Below are 16,136 nucleotides of genomic sequence, written 5' to 3'. Positions count from 1 at the left end.
CCCCAGACCGAAAAGAGAGAAAGGGGAAGTTAGAGGAATACGTCGGGAGCCCCACGGACTGTTGGTGCCCCTGCCTCAGTGTCCAAGCGCTGCAAGATCGCCGCGGCCCCAGCAGAGGGCCTTGTCCGGCCCTCCATCCGCCAAGGACCCAGTGGCTGGAGCGCGCAGGGAGCGGCCAGTCACGGGCCTGCTGGGTCCCCACCCTCCCCTGGCTCTGTGGCCCTGGCCACCATCCTCGGCCTTGACCTGAATGCCTGACCCATGGCAGCCGCTCCTAATTACTCCCCACTCTCACCGTTACCAAGGAGTGTGGGCCACAGGGCACTACCAATAGGATCTGCTAGTTGTCAACTGCAGCGTTTGGAAGCTGAGAGAAAAAGCTCAGAGGACTGGACAGGTACCAGGAAACAGCACCTTCCACCTGGGCCACTGGGGGACTCAAGGAGTCATTTAAAATGTTTTCCTTAATAATTGTGTCAAAGAAAATGACCCACTCTCCCAGGATCCTGTGTCTAAATGCAGACTCAACTTCAAAACTAAATAACAATGAACCCTACCATATTTTTCCTTTCTCCCGAAGAACTTGAATGAGAATAGAGGGTGTAATGGTGGAGGTGTTGTTCTGCCATGGCATTTAAACAGAAACCGCTTCATCCTTCTGTGGCTCCAGACATACTCTCACCCAGGTTTGGTGTCGCTTTGAGATGCCCCCACCTTGTCTAGGCCACGTCCTGTCTGAATTGGCGCCCCCTACAGAAGTCTCTTCCCATTTTCCCCACTTCCTGAATCACTGGCCACACCATTCCCGGCCAGTCCTATAATGAGAATCCTTACTGCCCCCTCCTTTCTTCCCCACACCCTCCCATTACTCGGACGGAGCCAACTTTTCTGCAGAACCTTTATGTCCCCTCTTTCCCTCCCCATCACTTTGCATCATGGGGTACCTCCCCACTTCCTCCTGAGAAGGCCCTTGACAAGCTAGCTCTGTTCTCTGCCTCTGTGATGATGAGCTGCAAAACTGAGCTGAGACTTTACTTGTCTATGAATGGTGACCCCATTGCTAATGAAATGTGCAGAGTGCATTATAGTCTTCAACTCTGATTTATGTTCTTTGTACTAAAAAGAGCTAATGTTTACTGTGTGCTTATTATGGCCAGACACCATTCTCAGTGCTTCAACCGCATTTACAATGTAAGCCTCACAACAGTCCTCTAAACCAGATACTGCTATTAGCCTTGTTTTACAGATGAGACAACTGAGGCCTAGAAAGGTTAACCTGATCAATGTCACTTATCTAGTAAATGGCAAGGCAAGTCTTTGAAAACCAGGGTATCTGCCATCATAGCCCAGGTTCTTTATAACTACATACATATTATCTCATTTATCACCCAGTGTGGTTTGTCTCATGGGGAGGCTGGGACTTATGTTGTTCCTCTTTTATAAAGCTAGAAAGGGACAGAACTTGCATCCATGTCCAGCCCTTTTTTTTTTTTTTTTTTTTTTAAGATGGATTTCGCTCTTGTTGCCCAGGCTGGAGTGCAATGGTGAATTCTCGGCCCATGGCAACTTCCACCTCTCAGCGATTCTCCTGCCTCAGCCTCCAGAGTAGCTGGAATTACATGCATGTGCCACCATGCTCGGCTATTTTGTATTTTTAATAGAGACAGGGTTTCTTAATGTTGGTCAGGCTGGTCTTGAACTCTGACATCAGGTGATCCACCCACCTCAGCCTCCCAAAGTGCTGGGATTACAGACATGAGCCACCGCACCCGGCCAGCCTTTTTTGTTCTATACCACAATGCCTCATGTACACACTGAGAAGGGCACTGACTTTTTCAGCTTAACCATTTATTTTAGTTTAAAAAATTAGCTGTCTTTAGAGAAATCACACACTTTTGCTGCCAGATAAAGGATTTCGGATTAGGGTTGTAGATTCTTCCTATAATTAATGGTAAGCAGCCATGAAAGTAATCCTGTGCCTGAAACCTTAAGAATCGTCAAAGTCAGCCTCAGGGAAATTAGGCTGCAGCCTCACAACAGTCAGAAAGAAGGAATTTAACAAGTTCAACTCTCTTCCTTCTTTGCTCATCCTTGATTTACTTGTAGATCAGGGCTCTAGGGATGATAAGGTGGGTTTATGAGCACCAGGTGCTTCTGCTTGACATTCCCCTAGCCCTGTGTGCAGACAGAGGAAGCAGCATAAAAATAGTAAACACGCTTGTATCAGTACAGCACGTTAATGCTTATGAAGTACTTTCTACATTCTATATCTCAGCTCACAACAGGGAGAGCTGGTCTTATTAGCCCCATTTTTTCTCAAAAGAAAGGACAGCAGGTTGGTTTTGGGAGCTCACCACCAGCAGGTGGCAGGAATTGAGTCTACATTTGCCACCCCAAATTGGTGGGGGTGAGAGGTGAAGCCAACTGGACTTCCCCGATCGGATGGGGACTTGGAGAACTTTTCTTACAAGAGGATTGTAAAACACAACAATCAGTACTCTGTAGCTAGCTAGAGGTTTGTAAAATGCACCAATCATTGCTCTGTAAAAATGCATCAATCAGCACTCTGTAGCTAGCTAGAGGTCTGTAAAATGGACCAATCAGCATTCTGAAAAATGGACCAATCAGCAGGACATGAACGGGGACAAACAAGGGAACAAAAGCTGTCCCCCTCCCCCCCCACCCCAGCACCCTGTGGAAGCTTTGTTCTTTTGCTCTTCACAATAAATCTTGCTGCTGCTCACTCTTTGGGTCCCTGCCACCTTTAAGAGCTGTAACACTCCCCATGAAGGTCCGCAGCTTCATTCTTGAAGTCAGCAAGACCACGAACCCACCGGAAGGAACCAGCTCTGGACACAGGAGCACCAAGGAGGAAGGGAGCGAGGTAGAGGGGGTTTAGCCCTTCCATGAACTGCAGTGCCCCCTCCAAGGAGCCTCTGAAATAGTTGACACTCGTGAGCAGCAAAGCCAACAACTGAAACCCCATTAAAGGCCTCAACTGGGCTTCCTTAAATGTTGCCTTGGAGAAATGCTGTAACCACCACTTGCATGGGGCCTTTTTCGTTCATCTCTCCCTCTAGCGGTGGGTGGTGAATTCAGGAACAGGTCAGTATTATGAATGACTCTAGAACCTTTATGATTATTTCAGCCTCTCAACTACTTTCTGGACTAGGTGACTTTTCAAGATGAAAATATTGCTAGCTAAGGCTGTGGTTCCATGATTCCTTACTTTGCTGGCTACTAGAGGTATTCTAAACATTGAGAAGCCAAGTAATGTTAAAATCTGATGTAGGGAAGCAAAAAAGAAAGTGGGGCGACTTGGGAAGATAAACTGGCTTTTGGTTCGCAAGATATTAATAAGCTATAAGTAAATGCTTAATGATTAGGATTTGAAGAACTTTTCTCCTTCATTTTAGAGAGGACCGTCTGTTCATTTTGGTAGGAGAGAAGTGGGTTAACTATATGGTCGTGGAAAAAAACAACAATATCTTCCTCTGTTACTGGGCTGTGGAAGATTTCCCAGCAAGCAGCTTCAATGTAATTCAACACAATGAGAAATTGTTGTTCAAGTAATTCACATGAAGCATCTTTTGCCAGCTACAATTTCGTTCACAGGCAAATACAAAGTTGAAAAATAAATGCAAAGAATGATTTCTGATTGTCACTGGGATGGAAAATAGATGCTTAGATTCTCACCCTGTGGATTTTTTTTTTTCTGAAAATGCACCAATCATTTATTTTGTCCAACCAAGGATAGAGTTGGGGCTAGGCCAACTTCTTTGGCTTGAAACTAATATTTGGGCTGAGTTGAAGCTTATTTTCTTTTTCTCAGAGTTTTTCTCTCCCCACCCCCATTTTCCAATTAGCCTGATCCATATGCCTTTCTACCAAATAGCCTCTGTTTGCTACTTAATGTTCATAGTTTCGTGTTGTAAATTATATCTCTTAATTTGAACGTGCCCTAAAGCTCAGCAAAGAAGTGAAAAGGATAAACATCAATGTAGATACAATTCTAAAAAATGGTGAATTCAAGTGGAGAAACAGAAGAAGGAAAGAAGAACATTAATGGAAATAGAAAGAATTGATATGACAAAACCAGGGTTTTAGGAATGTGTTATATTTACAGAAAATGAGTTTTGAGGTAAAGGAGAAAGAATAGAGATAATAAACATTTCCCAATATTAGTGCATTTGGGGAGATCATCATTTGCTACTTCTGTTGATACACGTATAAATTGTTTATCCACATAGACTGTTAGCTTCTTAAGGGTATAGAAAGTGTTTTACTTTAAAAATAAAGGATCGGCCAGGTTCACGCCTGTAATCCCAGCACTTTGGGAGGCCAAGGCAGTTGGATCACCTGAGGTCAGGAGTTCAAGACCAGCTTGGCCAACATAGCAAAAACCCATCTACTAAAAATACAAAATTTAGCTGGGCGTGGTGGTGAGCAACTGTAATCCCAGCTACTTGGGAGGCTGAGGCAGGAGAATCGCTTGAACCTGGGAGGCAGAGGTTGCAGTGAGCCGAGATAGTGCCATTGCACTCCAGCCTGGGTGACAGAGTGAGACTCCATCTCAAAATAATAATAATAACAATAATAACAAGGATCATTTGTTCTCCCCAGTGCCCATCAGGCCTCATGCCAAGAAGCTTAATAACTCTGATTAGGACAGAAGAGACCCAGAAAGTGTCAATGTTTATAGAAAACTTCCTTCCAGGCATTCTCCCCAGGGACCCTCCTCTCCATCCTCTGTGCAACTATACACACACCTTTCTTGCAGCAAAATTTGTCCCCATGAGCCCCTTTCCCGGATACAATGTCTTTCATCCTCTCTCTCAGAGGAGGGCTTTCCCAGCTTTGCTCCTGGTCTCTGAAAAATGCACACAAACCTTGATATTTGGAGAGTGGGTACTGCTATGGTAGGCAAATGACATGAGCCAGCACTGGAAACCAGGTGAAGGCCCAACAGCATTTCCACAATGGAAGCATGAGGGTTAGCGATTATCATGAGTTCGTGAGTTCCAGGCTCAGCAGAAAGTGGTCACAACTGTCTGCCCTCCTGAGGGGTAGTGGGTGCCAGGCCTGTGTACCTCAAGTGGGCATGGTGCAATCAGTACATTAACCTTTGGACTGATCAAAGAGAAAGAAGAGTTTCTGGAGAACATACAAGGAGGTCATGAAAAAAAATCTCCAGGATGTAGGATGCCACTACAGAGAAAGAAAACTTAAATTAAGAGCATGGGTTATAGAGACATCATATACCAATGGGAGAAAGATAAAAAACCTCTGCTCAGGATACATTTGTTTCCTGCACCCTAGCTTCCTTACGCTGCCTCCTTGCCATTTCTCCAGACATACTCCTCTCCCATACTACAGCAAGTAGGAGGGTTGAGGGGAGAGGGGAGAGGGGAGAGAGGAGAGAGACTCTCAGCCCACATATGCTGAATCAGAATTTAAAGTTTAACAAGCTCTGCAGGTGTACATCATGACTTGAGAAGAATTGGCTTGGAATGGTATCAAAAGAAACCTAGAGTTAGACAATTTTTGTATTTTAGTATTTATATTCATTGCCCTTTTTTATTGTATTTGGGGCTTTAGAAAAAAGGAGTAAGAGGAACAATTGTCTCTAAAGATGACGCTGGTTGTTTTCATTCTCTGGGAATCCTCACACCGTGGAGTCCCGCAGGGAGGGAGCATAGACGACTAATGACATGGCCAGGGAACAGGGGAGTGGAAGAGAGGAGACCTGCCTTTTTATTTTGTGTCTGACTGTTGTTTTGGCGGCATATCTGAATCTCAGAATGAAAGTTGAGATGCTGTGCTTCTGGATCATGATGGTTGCCTGGATTTCCCCCTCCTAACTTCCTTTACGCAAGAAAAATCCAAAGAGACTGACAGGACATAAAAGGGCTGAAAACCCAGGATCCCGACTATGGATGGTCAGTTTCTCAGGGAAATTATTCCTCACACAGAACAGATGGGATGGCCAAGGAAGAGGAGTGCCTACTTCCTCTGTAGGAAGAAGAGAGGAAGGTTCTGCAGAGGGGATGCTGGCTGGTTCCCCAACCAAAAAGCCTGAGAGTCACCTCCTGGCTGCCCGAGGATGGCATTCTCACCTTGCTGAATCTATCTGTGCAATTGTAACTCTCAGAAAGGCGCAATGAGCCTTGGTGAAAGGGGCGGGTGATTGCAGAGTATACCAAGGGATATAAAGTAATATAAGTGGGAATAAGGATGGGAAACTTTTAAAAAATTATCTACTGCTGGGTAACAACCCACCCCAGAACTTAGTGGCTTAAAACAATACGTATTTTGCTCAAGAAATCTGTAGTCAGGACAGGGCTTAGGAGGGAGAGCTGGACTCCACTGTCAGCTAGGATCATCTCATTTGGTACCCGGCACCTGGGCTACAAAGACAAACAGCTGAGGGTCAGAATAGCTGGGCCTCTTTGGACATCTGTTTGTGGGCTCATCCTGATCGCTCCAGCATGACAGCCTCAGGGCAGCCAGACTTAATTCATGCATGCTCCGGGCTCCGAGTGTACCTGCCTCAGAGAGGAGGCCATGTGACTTTCATAGAACGTGACTTTCATAGCCTCAGAAGTCAGCCGCCCGTGTTAGTTCTGCTGCGTCCTGTTCATGGAAGCAGGTACAAGATTCCATCTGGACTCAAGAGGGGAGAACACAGACTTCACCTCATGGTGAAGGATGTTCGATGTCACTTTGTTAGAAGAACCAAGGAATGAGGTATATATTGCAGTGGCCATCTTTGGAAAATACAATGCCAGATGCATTGAGAGCTCTGTGTCTTGGAATCAGAGCTTCCCATGCACTGTTTCAGGCCACAAAAAGACTATGGAATGTTTCAGAGTATTTAGTAATGAATTCACCTTTCATTTACAAAGAAACAGGGAAGCAAGAGGAATTCATGTCATAGTGTAACGGTACACATTGCTAGCTAGGCACCATAGCTTGCTCTCCAGTTAAACATTTAAGAGGAAGATTCTGGCAGATCCAGAGTACAAACAATTTGGACAGTGATTTCCTTGTTGGAGAGGGAGTAAGCGCATATGTGTTGGGGGATGGTATAAAGATACATTGAGTCTATGAAAAATATTCTATAACATATAACAGGACACTCGCTAGACCAATGAGGCAGAGAAAAATCATGCCTGTTTAAGGAAAAGCTAACTACATAAAACAGAAAAAAGATTTAATCTTGCTTTTTCTGTGTGCTTAATACTAGGCAGTATGTGCTTTCTGAAGTAAGAATGAAATTGATGAAAGAGGTGACACTTGAGATTCTGAGATTGAAAGGGAAACTGACATGTAAGAATTGAATTCAGGTAAACTAAAAATAAAATTGTGGAATCAAAATTCAATTCTGATGAAGTGAAGACCAGAATTGAAGTTACAAAAAGCCAAATAAATAATATAGAAAACAAGGTAGAGAAGTTTTCTATCGATGCAGAGAAAAGAAACAAAAACTGATGACAGAAAAGATAGGTAATTTGGTGGATCAAAAATAAGACTTACTCTATGGATAAGAAAGACCCAAGGGAAACATAACCAAAACAAATGATGTTGCTTTAACATGGAGAAAAATGGAAGAAAAACTTGAGCTAGAAAAAAAAAAAGTACAACTTAAAATACTGCACCATGTTCAGGGCAAAATTAAAGATGTACCCAGACATAATCTAGCAAATTTGTTCAAATGGAAAAGATTTTAAAATATTCTACAAACATCCAGACAAAACAAATGTTACTTATGATAAAAATGAGAATAGGCTGAATTAAGGGTACAGCACAAGACTAGATGCCACATGAGAAACGAGTAAAGTCTGAATGGTACTAGAAAGTGCTTATGACTCAAACTGAAATGTTAATTTGCAAAGAAAACAAAAAGAGATTCTTAGATATTCTAGTCAAGGGTTCAAAAAAGATACCACCCATGCACTTTTCTCGAAAAAATTAAAGAAATGTTCCAGTGAAACAACATGCTAAAGACAAAAACTCAATAGCAAAAATGAGTTCAAAAGAATTGTGATAACCCAGCTAAACATACTAAATTAAGTTTAAAAAATGTCGTAAATAAAGTACAGCTGGAAATTTTTCTTGAGATAGAATAAAAGTGATAAATAGGTCCATAATTCTAAATGTCATTGGCGAGAATGGAGGAAAAGGAGTGTATGTGGGAAAGAAGAGTATGAAATTCTTCATCTTGTAAAGAGTCAAAAGTTACATCATTAATGAATTTGATGATTAGAGAATGTATGCATTCAAGTGTGATCTTAAAAAACAGAATTTGGGCTAGGCACAGTGGTTCACACCTGTAATCCTAGCACTTTGGGAATGCCGAGGTGGGCAGATCACTTAAGGTTAGGAGTTCAGCCTGGCCAACATGGTGAAAACCTGCCTCTGCCAAAAATACAAAAAATTAGTTGATCGTGATGGCACACGCCTGTAATCCCAGCTACTCGGGAGGCTGAGGCAGGAGGACCATTTGAACCAGGGAGGCAGAGGTTTCAGTGAACTGAGATTACACCACTGCACTCCAACCTGAGTGACAGAGCAAGACTCCATCTCAAACAAACAAACAAACAAACAAAAACTGAATTTGAAGAAGTCAAAGAAAAATACATGCTTATAGAAATGGGGAAAATAAAAACCAAGAAAAATGTTAATACATGTTGAGTATCCCTTATCTGAAATGGTTGGGGCCAGAAGTGTTTTGGATTTGGGACTTTTTCAAACTGGGGAATATTTGCAGAGGGTATGCCAGTTGACCACCTTTAATCTGAAATCCTGCAGTGAACACTTCCCTTGAGGGTCATCTTGGTGTTCAAAAACTTTCATATTTTGGAACATTTTGGATGTTTGGGTTAGGGATGCTTAACCTTTACTGGGGGGGAAAACCATATAATATAATAGAAAACGTCACAGACTTTTGAGAGAGAGATCTTATTTTGAAAGTGGTTCACACACTTCCTAACTTTGGTCTTAGGGAAATTAACTTATCTACTTAAAATCTGAGTTTTCTTGTTGGTAAAACTGGAAAAAACACACACTTCCTAGGGTACTTGTGGGGATGGATTATCTAAAGAACATAGTTCAGTGTTTGGCCCAATTATGATTTGATAAATGAGTTGTTGTAATTTGTTGCCATCATTGTTTTTTTCATTATCATTATAAAAGATGAAAAATACTTGCATCTCCCTGTGTGTCTTTTCCTCAGGGAAGCTGTCCTGGCTTTGTTTTATGAATGCACTCCTCAATTGTATCTGACATTTTTAAATTCTTTGATTTGTATCCTGTTCTAGATTTCTGATCAATTCCATAGACTTGATTTTTATAATGCTCCTTTCTTTACCCATGATTAATTGTGAGTTTTTACTGGTTTTCTTGCCTGCAACTGATTTCTATGTCAGTGTTGAGACTCAGTTTCCCTGAGCCTTGTCTGAGCAAAATCACAGATACCCAGAATAATTACCCAGGTTGGGAGGATAGCCAGTTATAACAATAAATTTAAGTGATTTATCTTCCTATATTTAAAATACTAAGACTTCAGGATTGGGCTAAGAAAATCCAACTATGACTTGCTCACAAGAAACCTATCCAAAACAAGGAGACACATATAAATAAAAAATAAAAGGATGAAGATTTACTAGAAAAATACAAAGAAAAAATAAAGGTATTAATGTTAACTTTATTCAAGACTGGGTACATAGTCAAAAATATTCAATAGAGCAAAGTACACATAAAAATATAAAATCATCAGTGATACTTTATGCATTAAATATATAAATATATAAAACAAAGGTGTATAAGAAGAAATGGACAGAAAGCAATTGTTTTATGTGAGTCTTTTATGGAACTATTGCTCTTTGACAATAGGAAAAGACAAAATATGTAAGTTTTAAATGATATGTATTATATATAATTTAAAGGTGTCTATAACAAAACTGGTGAAAATAGAAAATATTTTCTAAAGATAAGCATAGAAAATGAACAAATTATTAAAAATAGAATTAGTAAAGTTAACATGTGAATTCAAAAACTTTTTAACATAACTCTAGAGAATATATAAAGGTGAAGAGGAAAACTAAAATATAAAAGTAGAAGAGAAATATAAAAATAAACAGGAGAATTTTAACAAATACGAAAATATTTGTTAAAGCACAGTAGTGTTCATAACTTTGAAAAGTTGAATTAAACAGATATTTTCATGGCATAGTTTACCTAACCTTAAGAAAAAGGGTCATGAACTTTTAGAAGACATTCTGGAGATATACATGTATATGTATGTATTGTATTACTTCCAAAGATGTTTCATTTTCTGAAAATTTTACCAGTGATAACTTTCAGAATTTCAGAAAGACAGATAATACCATGTTATCTGATTTTTCTAGATATAAAAACAAAAGCTGAGTGTGTAAAGATTCATTTTATGAAGTCAGCAACACTGATCTAAAATTGACAGTAGCACAAACGAAAGAAAATAAATACTATCATGATTTTGCAATGACATGTTAAATATTGTGATGACATGATGAATAAATGTGCCAATCAAAAGATAAATAATGTTATTTTTCTTATATGACATTGTGATTCTTAAATTTATATTAATAACAAGCAATAAACTAAGAATGTATTGAAAAAGGAGAACCAGAGCATTTCAATTGTGTAGGCACATCCTACTAGGTATTAAAATATATTATAAGCAACTGCGACCAAAGCAGTATGGTACTAGCTCAGCAGCTGGTAGGCAGATTGATAGAACAGAGCAATGAACCCTGAAATAGATTCTAGTATGTATTCCAGCTTAAAGTAAGGACAACAAAAATGAGAAAGGCAGAGATTATTTCTCAAATGGTTAGGAAAATTGATTAACTCAAGTTATAGCTTCACTATCCAGCAGTCCAAGACAAAAACAACAATAAAAGCAGATGGATTAAAGAACCCACACATAGGCAAAAACATAAATAAATAACAAATTTCTGGAAAGGGAACGATATTCTAAGCATAAAAGCAATGTAAGTAATTACAAAGGAAAAGTTAGATAGAGCTTACTGTTAACATAGTTGAAAGTCCTTTACATCAAGGAACATGTTCACAACAATCAAATTACAAATTAGAAGAAGTAGTTGTAGTAACAGAGCAGAAAGATAATACTGAAAGAGTACATGAAGTACTCTTACAAATCAATTAACAAAATACTCCAAAAGACATGGGCAGAGTATCCTCACAGAAAACTTAAATACAAAATATAATTATCAGGAAAAAATGTTCACACACCTAATCAAATACTAATTAAAACAGCTACAAGATACATTTTATTCACTCATTAAAATAGTAAAACGTTTTTAAAAGAAAATTTTCTGTGCTAGTGGAAGTTTGAAAAGACTCCCTAAATTGCTGGCAGAAGTGTAAGTCCGCACAAACTCTGTGAAAATTTATTTGGTACTATCTATAGAGGTGTCAGAGGTGTTTGAACCAGAGCAACTCCGTATTGAATAGGGGCTTGGTAAAAAAAATGCGAAGACCTGTTGGGCTGCATTCCCGGTAAGTTAAGCCATTCTCAGTCACAGGATGAGACAGGAGGTCAGCACAAGATACATAAAGACCTTGCTGATAAAACAGTTTGCACTAAAGAAGCCAGCCAAAACCCATTAAAACCAAGATGGTAACAAAAGTGACCTCTGGTGGTCCTCACTGCCACACTCTCACTAGTGCTATAACAGTTTACAAATGCCATGGCAACATCAGGAAGTTACCTTGTATGATCTAAAAAGGGGTGGCATGAATAATCCACTCCTTGTTTAGCATATCATCAAGAAATAACCATAAAAATGGGCAACTAGAGCCAAGGACTGCTCTGTCTATGGAGTAGCCATTCTTTCATTCCTTTACTTTCTTAATAATACACTTGCTTTCACTTTACGGACTCACCTTGAGTTCCTTCTTACATGAGATCCAAGAACCCTCTCTTGCGGTCTGGATCGGGACGCCTTTCAGGTAATGTAGGTACTCAAATTATCATTTCCTTTGACTCAGTAATTCCCTTCAATGAATTTAATCTAAGAAAATAATCAGACACATGAACAAAAGTAAGTATAATGCTTTGCTTATTGTTCAATACTTATTGAATAATTGTTTATAATACTGAAAAATTTGAAACACATGTTCATTAGTGGGAGGCTGGCAAAATTACCTTTTTAAGAAAAGACAGTATAGTCATTTAAAAAATCTTTTCTAAAACTTTATGAAAGAAATGCTCTTAGTAAAATAAGTGACAAAAGGAGAATTTTGAATTATATGTAGGGTAGGATCCAGTTTTTGTTATGCATACAGACACGCATTTAGGACAACGGGTTCTGGAGTTAGAATCAAAGTACCTGGATTTGAATCACAACTCACCACCTGCTAGTTTAAGAACATGAATAGGCCGGGCGTGGTGGCTCACAGCTGTAATCCCAGCACTTTGGGAGGCCGAGGCAGGTGGATCACTTGAGGTCAGGAGTTCGAGACCAGCCTGGCCAACATGGTGAAACCCCGTCTCTACTAAAGAATACAAAAAAAAATTAGCCGGGCGTAGTGGCGAGCGCCTATAGTCCCAGCTACTTGGGAGGCTGAGGCAGGAGAATGGTGTGAACCCGGGAGGCGGAGCTTGCAGTGAGCGGAGATTGTGCCACTGCACTCCAGCCTGGGTGACAGAGCGAGACTCCATCTCAAAAAAAAAAAAAAAAAAAAGAATAATTTACATAACCTCACTAAGCCTCTGTTTACCCATCTTTAAAATGGTAATCATGAACCTGTCTCAGCTTGCCATTGTGAGGACTAAAGAGTTATTCAGTGTTAGGTGCCTAGTATACAGCCTGGCTCATACATGGCAAATTTTATGTTCACATACATTGAGTTATCATTTGTATGTGTATGTGTGTATATATATATTTATATATATATATGAGAATTACAAGTTATAAAATTTTCCTTAGTATTAAAAAATGTATGCACATTTTATAATGCATTTTTGCCTAGGCTAATGGGCAGCCTTCAACAAATATCTCATGCACTCTACCACAGCTCAAAGGCATAAAATGAAACCTGGGCTGCTGTAAAAATCAAAATCCACCCTGCTAAACTTACACTGAATAAGAGATCAGATATGTGCCCCCTGTGCTCACTGCTTTCTACGTCTTTTCTCTGTAAGTAAATGTTCTCCCATTTCCTTGTCCAGAGCCTTCCTACTAAGTATAATGGTAGCAAGGGTATCTATGACACAACCCCCAAAGTGGTGGCCACCCCCATTATCCCCCATCCTGTGGATGGAAACCAAACTTATGGCCAGTGCAACACTTGTGGAGTTCCAGATCCCTTGAACAAATGATTAGCAAATCTGGAGTTATCAGTTAAGGAGGATATAATTTTAAAATGTAAGAAAACCAAGACTTCTAGAAGGAAATATACCAAGTTGAGACAGAGGAAAAAACAGTGCTTCTGTCCTTTCAATGTTCATATCGAAGAGAATGTACAGAGGCTACATCATTCTGGCTTTGTATTCCTATGTTTAAATGTGTTGAAAGAAAATTGTAGAGACAGATATGGAACTGATGGTAGAAGAAATATGAACAAAAGGAAATACCGAGTTCTTCAAAACTGAATCACAAAACAGAAAAAAAGTCTTCTCTTTTCACAAGAAGTGAAGCCAGACCTTCCTTGTAATAGAAGATTAACATGCCACCATCCTGAACAATTATTCCTCAGGGGCAAAATCTCTTCCATGCATTTCCCAGAGGCCAAGAAGTCATCTGGGATGGGGTTTGAACTTGGGAATCGGTGAGATAAGGGCTACAACAAGATGTTGGAACAAAGACCAAGTATTGAGTCTTGAACGTCAGTGTGATGTGAAGCCAAGCACAAAGGCAGATTAATATCAGGGCTGGAACTATGAAGTAGGTAAGGTTCAAGCTGAGGTCATTTGTTGTACTAATATATTAGAAAGTCTTAGAGGTCGATAAAACCTCATCCTCTGAGAAGAGTCAGGTACAGCAATTTAATTATGTTAATAATATTAGGGAAAAACCCAATGTGAACTCACAGCATTAAAAAGCAATATTTTTTCCTAGCTATGTGTTCCAACAGCAGTAGCAATTTCGTACTGCCTATGGTATGGACAGGAGGCAAGGAAATTAAATACTGGGTAAAGAGGGCAGTTCCCTGGCAAAGGCCCCACCCTTAAGCCTGGAAACCCACGGCCCTAAATGAGAACAGGGATTCCTGTTTTCATGCCCAAATGTTGCCTTTTAGCCTGCCACGCCCCCTATCCTGTACCCATATAAATCCCAAACTCCAGGATCCACGAGCAGAAGAGCAAAGGAGCAGAAGAGCTGCACAACAGATGAGAGAAGAGAAGGAGCATCTGAACATCAAGAGGAGTTCAGCTGGGGACAGTTGGAGAGAAGATCAGCTGCTGGATGGCTGAACTCCAGGGGAAGATATTCTTTCCACTCCATCCCCTCTCCAGCTCCCCATCCATCCTGCTGAGACCCACTCCCATCCGGCAATACAATTTCCCACATTTACCATCCTTAAATTTGTCCATGTGACCTGATTCTTCCTGGATGCCAGAAGAGGATCCAGGTACCAAGAGGGCACTAAGCTGGTTAACACTTAAGCCATCTGTGGGTGGCAGAGCTAAAAAGAGCACTGTAACACACACAGTGGGGCTTTGGGAGTCACAGGCACCCACCCCTAGATGCTCCTGTGGTGCCAAAGCCCAAAAAAGCTTACCCTGGCTCCTGCACCTGCCCAACTGCATACTCCCCCTCCTGTAAGGGGTTTGAGCCATGATAGTGGCCGAACACACAAGCCACACCCCTGTCACACATCCTGCAAGGGGGGTCAGGGAACTCTCCCATTTCAGTAGCATTTTGGTCACTGCCTATACTCACATGAACTCCTAAACGCCCAGATTTGGGTCTCTATCTCTCACCCTCACTAGAGGGAACTAGCACCCCTGGATCACACATACACAAACAGTAGCATGAACCTAGAGTACCCTATTGTTTCCAGATAGGAAAGATAGTTTCAAAAATGCCAGAGACAGTGCTGAAAGGACAAAGGAGCCAGCTTCAAGGTCTCCTGCTGGCCAAGTTATAATTTGAGAATCAAAAAAGGTATAATAGTTGTAGTTAACTGAAATATGATGAGTTTGTGAAAGGCCAAAATTTTATAATGATATTCAGATAAAAGTTAATATATATTAAAAGTAATTAGGATGAACATAGAAATTTGGCTATCATGGGACATGTTTAATTTTTTATTAATTTTAATGAGGAAGTTAATATAAATTAGTTTTTTATTTCTTCTATTAACTCTATTTGATTTTAAAATATAGATATAAACTCATGTCAAACTGCATAACTAGAGAAGAGGTAGTACAGGAAACAGAGTTAGGCAAATTACCCAGGGAAATATACAGAAACTCTACCAAGAACAGGAGGGCCTTCTAAGCACCAGTGGTCACACGCAATAACTAGAAAAAGGATCGAAACTGTGTTCCAAGATGATGAAGTCAACAAATATCTTAAGAAGGAGAATGCATTGTACTACCCTGGTTCTACCTGTCCTGAGAGATGAAACCTCTGGGTAGTCTCACTCAGGATGAGACACTAATGAGTCAGCCACACATTTAAAATAACACCAATAGACCAGGCCCAGTTATCACAATGACAGGACAATGGGCTATGTTACGGTAGCCAAGATAGACATCAATGTTTGATAGGGAAATTCCAGGCTACTGAAAACTAAAATCCATGGGGAAAATGTAGACTTATTTTTTTTTAATTGATGTGAAAAGTCAAGATTAACTTAAGAAGAAAGTTGCAGCCTGATGTCCATGGTTTGGATTTAGATAATCTTCAGAGAAATAATCTGGCCTCCTGCCCTAACTAAGAATCAATGGTTCAACCAGATCCTACGACCTTGGCTGTCTAAGTTGATATTCCTTTTCTTTCTGGTCTGGAATACTATAACCTTGAGATTTTTGATTAAGTACTGCTATCATCTTAGGTAGTATAGGCATAGTATAAAAAAATTAAGAAATGGGGAAGAAAACAAGATGTTGACATTTTAGG

Source organism: Colobus angolensis, unplaced genomic scaffold (genome assembly GCF_000951035.1).
Source record: "Colobus angolensis palliatus isolate OR3802 unplaced genomic scaffold, Cang.pa_1.0 Scaffold264, whole genome shotgun sequence".
NCBI classification, from domain to species: domain Eukaryota; kingdom Metazoa; phylum Chordata; class Mammalia; order Primates; family Cercopithecidae; genus Colobus; species Colobus angolensis.
Note: the sequence above shows the minus strand (reverse complement) of the source record.